The following is a 14,484-nucleotide window of genomic DNA, read 5'->3' as shown; positions in this document are numbered from 1 at the left end:
TTAAAGAAATCAAAGATCTAATAGTAGATTCCTGGCTAAAATGTTTATTTAGACCTGTGAGAAATGGTCACTACCGAAAAAAAAGTTCTATTTGCTTCTTTTGACTCTTCTAGATCAGAGCTATAAATCTGAATTTTAGAAGCAATAATTATCTTGGGTCTTTTTATAAGCCTTAATTTCTTCTAGATTCTCTCTTTCCTGCTGAATCTTTATATCCCAAAAGGATAAAAACACTTTTTTTTACCTGAATAGGGAGGAGTTGTGGGGAATTTCAATTTTGCTATGGGCTCTCCAGCCAATTGTTAATCAGGTCTTGATTCCATATCCGGGAAGTAGTTTTGATGTGCAGGGGGGCATACAACCATAATAGACCTAGAATGCCTCTACTTTGTGTTTTTGAAGCACAGTCTCTTATATCAATTTCTACACAGTGGCATCAAAAGGGAATGATAGAAGGAAGTTGTATAATTCTTCAGTTACCCACCTTATTATTCTGAGGCCTTCTTCCAGTTAGAGAACTAGACACAGTCACAAAAATTTGCAGTGTAAAACCTAGTAAGGAAAGGAGTTAAGTTACAAAGTTAAAGCAAATGAAAGATTAAATATCCCTTCTGCTTTGCCTTTAGTTTCCTCTCTGTAATCACCTCTCAGTACCTTTTTCCTGAGCCTTAGCTACTGTATGTCTATCAGCGCCACATTTATGAGGGGACTATTCTAAAACCTCAGGAGCAGTCTGGTAGCACCTTTTCTAGGTGAATCACTTAATCAAAAGACATAGTTTTCATGAGCTACACATGCAATGGAGGACTACTATTCTGTATTTGTATGGCTGATATAGCTTAGTGCCTTGAATCAGCAGTTGTGTTTCCACCACAACCTCACCCCAGCCTGCACTTTGAGTGATAAAGAAACCGGGCCCTTTCTGAATCACTGAAAAATCTGATGACTGTATTTAAATTTTTACAAGCTATAGTCAAACCAGCAAGGCAGGGCCTGCCCATCATCAATGTTGATTTTGGCTACCATGGCCAGCTCAGAACAAAATAGTTCATTCTGAAAGCTGCTCTGAAGCTTTTTTTCAAGCCTATTCTGATTCTTTTGGGGAAATGCTTATTCCTCCACAACACCCATGATTTCATGAAGGCCTATTCAAACAAGTACTACTTGGCTCCTGAAGGGCAACAAATATTCTCACGTGGCACTATTTAAGTGCCTAAGTACTTAGAAAATGTATTTGAAAACCAGAGGCATCTAAATGTGCTCTAAAATAAATGAAATTTGTGGCTTGTAATTTCCTTATTTTGGGAATTATGTTCGACCATCATTTTCGAAGAGGACCTTGACATCTAACAGGTTGTGGGCTGTCCAGGGTATGTCCTCAGGTGGCTGGTAAGGCCTATACAGCACGGAACGTTCTGCCACATGTTGGGTGGACATGTGAGCATCATTGTTGCATATCTGAGAGACCGCCTCCTGCCACATACCTCCCAACGACCAATAAGATCTCACAGGTTGGGCCTCCTCCGCGTGCCGTCGGCCGGACAATGCCGGCTGGCGGCCCCTTGGGGGAGGTCCTTCTCTGTAGCTGCTCCGGCTCTGTGGAATGATCTACCCGCAGAGATCCGGACCCTTTCCACTCTCTTGGCCTTCCGAAAAGCCACCAAAACCTGGCTGTTCCAGCAGGCCTGGGGCTGCTGAACAATGTCTAGCCCCATCTAGACAGAATGGATGGTGTGTTATTTTTAAAAACTATTTTTATTCCTAATTTTTAATTTTTTATCTTGTCTCTGCAAGCCGCCCAGAGTCCTACGGGATTGGGCGGCATACAAATTTTATTAAATTTCAAATTTCAAAATTTGCAGCCCTGGCTTCTTGTGTGCTATGGTTGTTCTTCTGTCTTCAAATGTCTGGCAGCCTTGGTGGATCAATATGCGCCATGTCGATTGATCTTGTGCCAGGGTTTTAGAGGAGGTGGTGTTGATATTGAGGGAGGCTTTGTATCCCTTCTTTTATCTTTGTAACCCTTCCTTTGTCCCCCAGACGATTGCTTTCTTTGAGACAACTCACGATAGAGGAGTGTTTAGGGATACGGGGGTTTGGTATCCTTGCAACATGGCCTGCTCAGCATGTCTGGGCTTTCCTAAGCAGGGTGGGAACGGGTGGCAGGGCTGCTCTGGAGAGGACTTCTGTGTCTGGCACTTTGTTCTGTCACTGGAACCTTAGAGGTCTGTGGAGGCAGGTCATGTGGAAGTAGTTCAATTGCCTAGAGTGCCTACTATATACAATCCAAGTCTCACTGGCATACATCAAGGTAGTTAGCACAACTGCTTGGTAGACTTTGAGGTTTGTAGCAAGGCTTATTCCACAGTGGTCCCATTTTGGGAATATAGAAGTTTAAAAAAGCAGAGAATACATGCAATCATTTTTGGAAGATCCTCCGGTTAGGATCCCTGAAAATTACAAAAGTACAACTTTACTGATGGAAAAATGTCAATAATCCATGCAAAATAATCTTATGGGTAGTAGCCTTATTTAGTGTTCACTATTCAGTAATAAAAGGAGGATTATACAGAGCAGCCAGAATCAACAAACAGGCATCATATATATTTTTTGACTTCCTAAACCCTGACTTTTCATGTAACGGATTACAACTTCAACAGATTAGGGAAAGCTGAGTATGAGTTGAGTTGAGTTTGAAAGCTGAGCTCACCACTGCTTGCATGTGAAGAGGCAAGTAGCAGAACAATTTTGCCCATTTATATTATTTAAACTTTTATATACAGTATATAAAGTTTGATTTAATTACATAATTAAAATGCATGATTTAATAAATGTCTGCATTTTACAGTAACATATTCACTGTTAGTCTTACTTCTGAAAGTCTCCCAATTATATTTCTTCACGCAGATATAAAGGTATGAAAAACACTGAAACTCCATTTTTCAAAATTAAGTTTTTAATCACTACTCTGAATTCAGAAGTTTTCAGTTCAGTTTGTTAATTTTAGATATTTCTGCAGAGATGGTTATTTTTCTCAAGAAACTGACTTGCTCAATATTGTAGTTTTATCATGATTGTGAAATAAATATCTCCTTCTGTTTTTAAGATTTCATTTATTAAAGTCCTTGCTTCATCTAAATTTTGTTCACTATCCTCAACTGTAGGATTTTTGAAAAACAAGAGAAGACAAAAATAAAGCAAGGACTTTTATTTGGATTTTACTCCTAGTTGTTTCAAGCACTAATAAACCAATAAACCTCTTGCTGAGATGTTCCTGAAATCCCTTCCATGGAATTTCAAAGCTATTCTTTGAACATTTTTTCACTTCTTATGAACTTCAGGACTTCAAATTACAGGGTTTGCAGTTTTCTATTTAATTCTAGTTTCACAGTACGACACTTTAAAATAGTTTGGGTACATCTGACAGTCTTTATGATTAACAAACTTCTGCAGATTATTTCTTGAGTCCAACAGGGATATTTTTCTCCATGCTTGACAGTAGATTGAAATTCTGCATTTTAACATTGTTTGTTAACATTGCTTGTTGGCTAAACTCTGAAGTTTGAGGTGTAAAATAATTTTTTTTCAGTGCATACTGTAATAAGAACCTTCTCCAACTTGTCCAACTAAGTTCCCTATATATCTCCCAAAACATCAGGTTGAAATAATGCAAAAATATACCCATAGGGGAAAATGAAAAGGAACCATAGGATAACTTCAGAAGAATGTTCAAGAGGTGTTTTTTTTAATAACTGGGAAATTTAACATAAGGGGGATTGCAGTCCTAATTTTTAAAAATCCTCAGCATTAAACAGAATTAGATGTGTCCATAAATTATATAGGTATAGTATATAGCTGGTCTGAGGACCAGATAGTTGCCCTATAAACATTGTAACTCTGTTAGGATACTCTTTAGATTGAGGTTCATATATTTTGAAGTAGTTTGGGTAATTGTAAATTGTGGTTTGTATATTGTATATTATGTCTTTATGCTTGGCTTAGCTTAATAGAATGAATAGAATTTGTTGGTTTTAAAAATGTTAAATGATCTGGATCAAGAATTGTAATACATGATTTTGCCATTATGTTCCTACTTTGCAGTATTTCCCACCACAGAAGGAAACACCTACCTGCCCAGATCAGGAATTCCCAAAGTGACTGAGACCATGCTCATAGTCTTTTTTTTATAAAAACACAGCTTGGATAGAATTGCTAAGAGGTTATTCCACAAACAATCAACATAGGCTTTGTATTGTGTGGCTGTACAATGCCACAAGATGGCACCCTATGCTTGAGGTCCGTCGAATTTCCAACATGCCAGAGAACAGCACTTTGTAAACAGCTTCCATGGATGCTTTAGCAATAAATGTTATTGAGCATGATTATGAGGCATTTTATGATACTAACATTCTTCCAGAAGGAAGTCTTAAAACCAACCATGTTGTAGTAGTTAGTGCTAAGATCAAAACACTCATCTGCTTATTATATGTCACTTTGGGACATCTGCATCATGAGTCAGTGGATTGGAATGGATGAACCGATTTGAGCTTGCATATAATAGTCTTCATATTCTGTGTCATTGACATTAACATGGCCATCACCATGATCATTTTCTTTACCATCCAAAAGTCTTCACCAGAGATTGGACTATTTAGTTACTTTGGGTGATTGATAACACCCAAAACTGAATTAGAAAAGCTTTAGAATATGATTGCTCTTCCTGAATGACCAACAATTAAGATTCCATGTAAAAATTAAAGTATGAAGGAAAAGAAAAACACTGCCCCCCCACCTCTCATATGCTCTTAGAAAAGAGGTGTTAAAGAAAAGACTGGATGCTCACCTGTCTGAAATAGTATAGAATTTCCTGCTTGACCAGGGGGTTGAACTAGAAAACCTCCAAGGTCTCTTCCATCTCTATTCTGATTGATATATTTTAATGGACTATTTATTCATTTTAGCCCTATTCAAATTAACTGTTACAAATTCTCTATTAAATCATTTATTAAAGCCTTTCCCTGTCCATACCCTCCATAAGGTAGAGAGATGATCTTTGAGGTCCTCCTCAAGTTTACAATGCTATATAACAAAATACTTCCAATAATACTAGTTACTGATTAAACATGGGGGTAGCCAATCTGTTTTCCTCCAGGTGTTTTCAGCTAACGAGGTATGTAGCTAGGAAGTTTAGTACTTGTCTTAAAAAAACTGGAGACACCAAGTTGTGTATAATTTAACTGAACAAGTTTTAATCTACATCTAGGTGCTGCCTTTTTCTGTTTGGAGAGAGCTGGTTTTTATGCTGCACACCACCTGAAATCTAAACTTTTGAACAATCTAAAAATCACTGCAATCTCAGACTACATAGACTACACTGAAGTTGAACTCAACAGTGTGATGAATAAGTCAGTTGAGAATGTGGTGGGCCTTATTAGTGCAGGAACTGGAAATAAAGCAGGTGCATAATGTGTGCAATTCAGATTGCTGTGTCACAATTAGGCCCTGGAAGAGTGAGGAAAAGAGCATAATGGGGAGCTTAACATTCATAGTGTTTTGTAGCACCTTCCTGATGATGCCAAAATAAGGTATTTGAGGTAATCGAGCATTAAAGAAAAATGGTCTGATGTAGGTTTTGGATCCTGTTGATGGCAGAGCTACCCCTAACATTGGGCAGAATGAAGTGACTACCTCAAATGGCAGATTTTAGGAAGCCACAGAGGCAGGTCTCTGCCAGCAATTCTTCCTGAGCATCTCTCTAATGGAGGACAGAGGTGTGTGTCAAATAATCTGCTAGGTTTCTCAGGGACAATTGAAAATATCAGTCTTCAGAATTGAAGTGAAAATCCCACTACCATGCAATTTCCCTTTATACCCAAGGGTGTGCTTTCCCCCCCTCTTAGGCAACATACATTGTAGAGATGGTTCTAATTAACAGGAGCTTAATCATTGAATACCAGAATGGAAATCTGGTATTAGACTTGATTCAGCTTTGATTTGATTTAATTAGAATTTAAAACATTTGCAAACAATTGATAATGAGTTCCCACGGATAATAATTGGTACTAGTAATTTTGTGGGAAACATGATTGCTTGTCTATTACTTTGTCCCTAATGTTAATCGTCTTAATAAACTTTAGAAAAGTTTGTAGAAACATGTTCAATGTCCAATGAAAAGGTCCTGTTAATTTGGTCTATTGGTTTGGTATTGCCCCAAAAGCAGAAGCAAGATTATTGAAGGTTACTTTAAAATAAGATATTATCTGAACAAAATGAATGAGATGTTCATTTAGCAGATGTGAACCAATTGTCAGCTATTTTCTTTCATGGAGAGGAATTGGCTTTCTATGTATGTATCCATTCTGTACATAGTCTAGAGAATGTCTTGCTTGCTCTTCAAAAGCTAACTAAAGCTCATTTGGAAGCGGAGCAGAAGATGCTGTTCTGCCATATGGAATTCTCTTCCATTGAGGTGAGCTGGGATTTGTGGTTTTATGCATATAAGGTGTCAACTGAAAATACATGGGCTTCAGTGGTGGGTTTCAAAAAAATTTTGGAACCTCTTCTGTAGGTGTGGCCTGCTTTCTGGGTCCACTGGTGGAACCTCTTCTAACCGGTTTGGTAGATTTGACGAACCGGTTCTACCGAATAGGTGCAAACTGGTAGGAACCCACCTCTGATGGGCTTGCACAAGCATTTTTTCTGTTAGTGGGTACATATTAAGTTAATAAATTGTTGTTAATTCTGACAAAGAACTGATAGCTACCTCTAATGATTGGATACTGTAAACTTTTTCTACTAATTGAGGATGCTGTAATGCGATATAGTTTGCAAAGATGATCAGTATAATACAGAGGTAGCTGCTTGATATTATACCATGGTTTTATGATACTATTATTATTTGCGATATGTTGATAATCTATATTATTATAATTGTCATATAATTTAATAAATTTATGTGTATTCTGTGTTATTCTATAAGATGCCTAGAAACATATGATGGAAGGAACCTTGCCCACTGCTTGCGCAGCACCTTTCGCAGCACACTGAAATTTAGCATGCTTCACAATGGGGGAGACCGGGTCCCCACCTTCTCCTGGAGCCCATTACAACTCAGAGCCACAATACACTCTGCATCACTCACCCCTGGCAACAGCAGCGGTGTGAGACACAATGCAGTTCAGGCCATCGGGCAGGCAATGAGGTGGTGGCAGCGGGCAGTGTCTGTAGAGTGTGGTGCCTGTGGGTTGCACTTCATAGGCACTGCAGTGTGGAGGTGAGCCTGGGTCTGGCTGCAGCCAACAGAGGCCACCAGCAGGCTTATTAAGGAGGACTGCTCTGCCCCAGCCTTGCATTTTCCAGCCTGAGCTGTTTGGAGTGAAAAGCATACAACATGCTGCCACTAAGCTCCCAGGTTCCCCGCACGAGCAATAGAAGAAAGGGAGTCTGATTGTGGTGGGGAGGAGGAGGCAGAGGGCAGGCATTTCCAAGGCCAGTCCTAGAGGGAGACAGAGATCTGTGCGCCTTGCCTCCTCGCGGCTCTAATTCTTAAAAAAAATGGGGGTTTTGCACACTGAGGGAATCGGTGCATGGAACAAGAGAAGAGGAGAGTGTGGGATGACTGGGTGGGGAAGGCATACCGGAGCAGTCAGGGAACAACTCGGCTGTAGCGCACAGAGCTCGGTGGAGGAGAAGCAATGGTTTGGAGCAGGGGTGGGTTCCGGCTTCTGTTACTGCCGGTTCGCTCAGGGATGTGCTTCGCGCATGCGCTAAGCGCCCATGCACAGTAGTAAAAAATTGTTTCTGCACATGCGCAGAAGCAAAAAATAAGATGGCGCCTATTGTGATGCTGATAAAACCAGCTTGCAGGCATGGGCGGCCAAGTTAGTACATGCTCAGCCGAACCGGGCCAAACCGCTAGGAACCCACCTCTGGTTTGGAGCTTGAAATCCAGCAGAAGAAATCCAGACAGAGTGGTAGACCGATCTCCCACTATGGGCAATGCAGGAAGCATGGACTCTCAGCAGACGGACTTCAGGGCACACAATCTACCCCTCAAGCTCCCAATGCCCAAACTGGGTGAGCTGGAAAAGAGATTTGCCATAGTGTTGGTGAGTGCAGACCGAATGGGCTTTTTGCTGAATGGTATCTAGGAAATTGGCTTGTCTCTGCAGCAGCTGAGCCATTGTTTGCCAGTGGGCAGGCAATGAGGCAGCGGGCCTTGCTGTGAGTGACATCAAGTTGGTCATGCCCACTCACTCACATGACACCCACCCAGCCATGCCCACCCAGCCGATCACTAGCCGAGGTGGCGCAGTGGTTAAATGCAGCACTGCAGGCCACTTCAGCTGACTGCAGTTCTGCAGTTCGGCTGTTCAAACCTAACCGGCTCAGGGTTGACTCAGCCTTCCATCCTTCCGAGGTGGGTAAAATGAGGACCCGGATTGTTGTTGGGGGCAATATGCTGACTCTGTAAACTGCTTAGAGAGGGCTGAAAGCCCTATGAAGCGGTATATAAGTCTAACTGCTATTGCTATTGCTATTGCAGTTGTTAAATTACTTGAATCCCACCACTAAGTTCATCCATATTATGATTTGGCTTTCCTGATATTAAAACAATAGTGTTTGTTTATTCTTGTTTCTTCCAAGGCAAGAACCTATGCAGTTTGCATTCTAGGTCTCTTCAATTAAACAGTGACATTGATTGTGACCCAAGAAGCATGCCTTCGCTGACATAGCATCATTCCAACAATCTCAAAAACCTAATTTGAACGTCAAAACAGACACAATTTCTTCAAAAATGTTATTTTATATGGACAGGGCTCTTTCCCTTTTCTTTTAACTCTCTGCCTTTTTCTCTAGTGATTTGCTCTTGAAAGTCAAAAGTTTGAATGCTGTTTTGTGGCACTTTCACTACTCTGAATAAAGATAGCGCCTGTTTGTTAAATATTGGTTCAAAAAAGCTAAATAGGGTCATAACTGCTTAGAATGGATGGGAAATCATAGAGAAATGTGAACATGTTGGCTAAATTGATAAATGAAAGAAAATTTGATTTTTTTAGCCTCCTGTGGACAGCCCCAATTCCTTTCCTCTGTGAAATATCTAGATTGCAAGTCCTTACTACTCATTTGGATCACCCTTCTCTATGAAGTACCTATTAGCAGTTTAGCTATTATTAGGGCATTTGACAAACATTTGTGAAGCAAAGTCAAGACGACTTTTATGGCTTTATTTATATAATGTATCATTTAATTAATATGTACTATTTGATTAGAGTTTCCTCTCCACAGGATGCTTACCATATTGTTTTCTCATCTGTAATATTATTAGGACTCGAATTATACTAAAACCACATTAATATCATGCTACGTATTGGAGATGTGTCATCCCACCTAATCAACACAAATATATCTAGGAAACAACATTCATGAGATTATTCTATCATTTTCCATTAGTTCCAAAAGATGAATGTTTATTACTGGCAAGACAAATATTACAATGATCATAAAATACTCTGAGATTTGCAGAAATACTGATACCTTAGGGATCAGCTTGAAACTTTTTCCAGGTAGCTGATTCAAAGGGGCTCTCTGCAATGGAATATATTGGCCAGTTATCTCAATGAGATTTTTTTCCAGATAGGTTAAGACCACAAATTCAAGGCTTCCTAAATAGTCATACTTTTTAGGACATTACCAAATTTCATTCTTCACAAAGTAGAGGTGGGAGTTATACTCCCAGCATTTCTGAAAGGGAAAGCCAGTGATGGGATTCAGCTGTTTCGTGCCGGTTCACCCGAACCAGTAGCTAGCTTTTTCTGCAGTTTGGCGAACTGGCTGATCCCACCATTGGCTGTCCCTGTCCCTTGCCCCTCTCCTTCCAGCCACTCATCTCCTGGATGGCTTTTGCCTAGGTTTGTCTGGCTGTTGGGGGGAAAAATGGACAGGGGTCTGGGAAGGAGGCGCCTTGCCTATCGTGGCTCCCAACCGCTTCTCCTTCTGCCGAGTGCAGTGCGTCTTCTTCCCCCTGCCATCAGCCTTATCTTCATGGACAGCTGCAGTGAGCAAAGAGATGTGAGCCCCATGAGATGGAAGGTAAGACAGATGGCAAGGGAGGGAGATCCGCTCCGGGCCCATCATGCTCAGACAAAGGGTGCGGGCCGCGGGGGGGCATTTGGTGGAGGGGCAATGTGGGTGATGCAGTCTTGTGGTCCCTGGGCACCTTCCAGCCCATAGGCTTTCCGTGGCTGCCTGCGAAAGTAAGGCCAATGGTGGAGGAGGGAGACCCACTCCAGGCCTGCTGTGCTCAACCAAAAGGGCATGGGGCGGCGGTTTGGGCCAGCCAGCCAGCCAGCCAGGGAGGGCCAGCTGGCAGAGGGGCAATGTGGGCAGTGCAGCCTTGTGGTTCCTGGAAACTGAGGCATGGCAATCCGCAGGGGCGAAGGGTGGGCGGGCGGGACTACCCAATTGTCAGAGTGAACTGGTTTTCTCTCCAGCTGATGATTGGAGCTACTGGTTCACCTGAACCGGTCCAAACCAGCTGAATCCCACCCCTGTTGGCCTATGCATGTTGCCTCAAATGTTTGCCATTTAGCTGCAGGGCCCTGGAAATTGGCCCAACTATACCAGTGTTGAGAGGCAAAATTTGCATGACGAGCTTTCAATACGAGCTCATTTTGCTTGATGACAGGCACAATTAATGTATCCTTTTTGTCCCACTAGGCAAAGAGATGGAGTGAGGTATTATGTGTGTGTAGATCAATGGACACGACAAGGACAGACAAGACACTTCCATATGAGGCTTTGGCATTGTTCCTATGATGTAAGGCTATCATATGTAGTCTGAAAAAACATCCAGGTGTAGAGTTTTCTCCATTTCTAGTAATCATCTGGACTTTTGCAGCCTCACTACAACTATTGTAAGGCTATTTCTACTCTGAGCACTATCATTCCTCAGAATATCTCCCAACTCTGAAAGAGATGTTTGAGGGAGGCCCATAAATTGCCACAGACTTCTTGACTGCAGGAACAGAGAGAGAAGAAAGTGATAACTATCAAATCCAATCTCTGCCTTGTTGGGAACACAAGCTCTTGGTTCTCACGCTAACATTTCCTAGTGGGCAGCCAAGTTGACCTATTTGATTTTTTTTTTAGAATGTGTCTCAGCTGCCAAAAACTCATAGTGCAAAAGTCCCAAACTGAACTATTTTCAGTTTCAAGAGGCTGGATGTTGGATCTCTTTCCCACTGGTGGGAATGTTAAGCAATCTTCATCTTCCAGTTGTAAAGGTCCCCTCTGCTTTTGTCCATCTTGGCTGTCAGTCTTTTTGCAGTTAAAATGGCAGTTTCTTCTTTCTCATGAGCAAAGACAGCATTGCAAGGTGGGGGGTGGGCAGTGAATAGTGGCAGATGACTGAGTTCTGTGCTCCTCACTGATTGGATGCAGAGGTGGGTTCCTACTGGTTCGGACTGGTTTGGCCAAACCGGTAGTGGTTTGCCGGCCTGGGTTGCTGGAACCAGCAGCAACCCAGGCCTGCCATGCCTCTGAACCAGTCTCCTGGTTGCTGCAGCATGGGTTTTCCCCATTTTTTTAATGTTCTGCACATGCGCAGACCTATTTATGGGCAACTGCACACATGCACAGAGCAAAATTTTGCACGCACTGAACCAGCAGTAATGCAGGCAGCAACCTCCCCTGGTTGGATGGAAGGAGTGCAAGTCAACCTTACTTTTCCCTGCAATGGCTATAGTCTGGGATACAGGCCATTGTCAGATAGCTCTGACAATGAATATTTTGATTTGGAATGACAACACTGGTCATGTGGAAGTCTGACTAGGAAATCTAAAGGCACAAAAGCAGTTCCCTAAAACTGATAGGAAACAGACGAACTGTTTAAACAAATGTCACTAATAATCTTGTAAGAACATTGTTCCCTCTAAGCACGAGGGGCCCTGAAACTTTAATTGAACTTTTATAAAATATTTACTTTCAAAATTTTAGTTTATACTAACAATTTCCAGGTACACCAAAACAAGAATAAAAATATGTATCTAAATATTTGGATAAAGAAACAACTGGATAACCCAAATTGTGAACACCATTGCCACAAAAAATCTGGTGCATCTAGCAAAACATGGCCTGGAGCACTACTTCATGGTTTTTCTAATGATTCCTCTGAAAGATATTTGAAAACACAGAGACATAAGATATTTCTTTCTCAATGTCATCTGTGGGATTGGCGCAAGAAACTACACACATAAAATACACAAATACATAAACCACAGAAGTAAATAATGACTCAATGCCTAATTCTAAAAGTTGCTCTCTTGATATTTGACAAAGTTACAAGTTCTTCTAAGGCATAATGATTAAACCTAAGATGATTCTTTTTCATTATCTTCAAAATGATCCTGTTCCTTACTTGTTATTTTGAGTCATTCCTTCTTTATTCTCAGAATTTCTTCTTGAGTAAACTTCTTAGGTTTCTACCAAGACAGCTGGTTGTGCGAATGTAGCTGTCTGCTCCAGATGTCTTAAGAGCTTCTGAAAGAACCAAGAATCCTTCAGATGTCCCTGAATTGTAATTCCTCAGCCAATTCAACTTCAGTGCAAATTGCTGGAAGTAGCAGTTTAGCAACATCTGGAAGATCATCTCAGTTTCCCTCTTTGGCTAGGGGTTGACCAGGTGCATCTGTGGACAGCAACATTTTTTTTCTCACCGGCTCAAGGTTGACTCAGCCTTCCATCCTTCCAAGGTGGGTAAAATGAGGACCCGGATTGTTGGGGGCAATATGCTGACTCTGTAAACCGCTTAGAGAGGGCTGAAAGCCCTATGAAGCGGTATAGAAGTCTAACTGCTATTGCTATTTTCTAATAAAAAAAGATTGTGCTGAACAAGGGGAAGCAAGTAGTATGGAACTAATAATGAAATGTTTAAAGCAGTTGACCAGGTAGAGATGACTTGGAGCTCTCACTAGAGATCTAGCTGATTGCAGAAGGCTTTAAAAGTTAGGTTGAGGGTTGCATGTGGAGCTTGAACTGCAGGTTTTTTTGGTCTCCAATATTAGCAGTAATATCTTTTTGTTACTGAGAAATGAATAATCTGCAAAATCTGTTTTGCAACCTCTCCAATGTGCAAATGGCAAACTATAAAAACAAAAAAACCTGAAACCAGGAAGGAAATTTTAAGGACTAGTTTTTTCCCCCTTGAATTTGTGTATCATTTTATGCTTTACTTATCTACAATCTATATCCTACATTTATTTGCTCACTTAGTAGGAAGTAATATGGAGAGAAATGAAAAGAAGATACAAGGTTGCAGCGAAAAGAAAATTGTAAAAAAGAGAGAAGGGATTTTATGATGCGTAATTGAAAATGCTAGAATCTTTCATGATGTCTGTTCAGTAATTCATTTAGAAGGATACTTATCTGAACAGATAATAGGCAAAGGTAAGTTAGAAGGGCAAAGGCACTTGAAGTGGGGCTACAACTGTGACAGAGAACAACTTTTTCAGTTGTCTTTTGATAAATGTTGATTTTGTTATCAATAACACTATGACTGCTGACTTCTCAACATGTAAACCTCCTATGAGCAAGAAAGAACAATCTCAAATTGCTTTTTGAAAAAGCTTTTTATAATTTGGAGGGCTGTTTAGATATGTGGACTGTGTATGCTAGGTAAAGATAAAGGTAAAAGTTCCCCTCACATATATGTGCTAGTTGTTCCCAACTCTAAGGGGCGGCGCTCATCTTGGTTTCAAAATCGGCATGACTAAACACCAAAGGTACACGAAACGCTGTTACCTTCCCACCAAAGGTGGTTTCTATTTTTCTACTTGCATTTTTACGTGCTTTCAAACTGCTAGGTTGGCAGAAGCTGGAACAAGTAACAGAAGGTCATTCTGTTACAAGGTGCTAGGGAATCGAACCGCTGAACTGCCAATCTTTCTGATCGACAAGTTTAGTGTCTTAGCCACTGAGCTACCACTCTCTACATAGTGTTTCCTAGTTATATGATTAATTCCCCCCTTTTTCCAATTGTGAATTAATTTAAATGTTCGTGACTGGAATGCACATTGAAAGAATAATTTTTCTAAGATAAAAATGTATATTGTTGTGGGGGTTTCCTACCTCTTTCTTTTTCTCATCTGTACTGTAAAAATAAAAAGTGTCTTAAGCTACTTGGTGGGAACTTCCAAAATGTGCTCTAAGAATTCCGAATGAATCCATCTGTCCCCAAAGTGCTAAACCTCAGTAGCCACCACTTTTTTATCCATATTAGATGAAGAGAACATGCTAATGAGTTCAGCTGGATCATAGAGGTGCAGGAAAGAAATCAGTGACAGAGGTTCTCAAATTTAAAGCTTTCACCATTACTTGCTCACCAATTCTTATAAAGCAAACACATTTTGCAGACCTTCCACAGTCAAATTGTGGAAGATTTTATTTATTCTTTCTTTAATGTGGATAGTAGGTCTGGCTCTTATA

This window comes from Thamnophis sirtalis, unplaced genomic scaffold, assembly GCF_051295495.1.
Source record: "Thamnophis sirtalis isolate CommonGarterSnake01/CBP01778 unplaced genomic scaffold, rThaSir2_p1.2 scaffold_5, whole genome shotgun sequence".
Taxonomy (NCBI): Eukaryota; Metazoa; Chordata; class Lepidosauria; order Squamata; family Natricidae; genus Thamnophis; species Thamnophis sirtalis.
Note: the sequence above shows the minus strand (reverse complement) of the source record.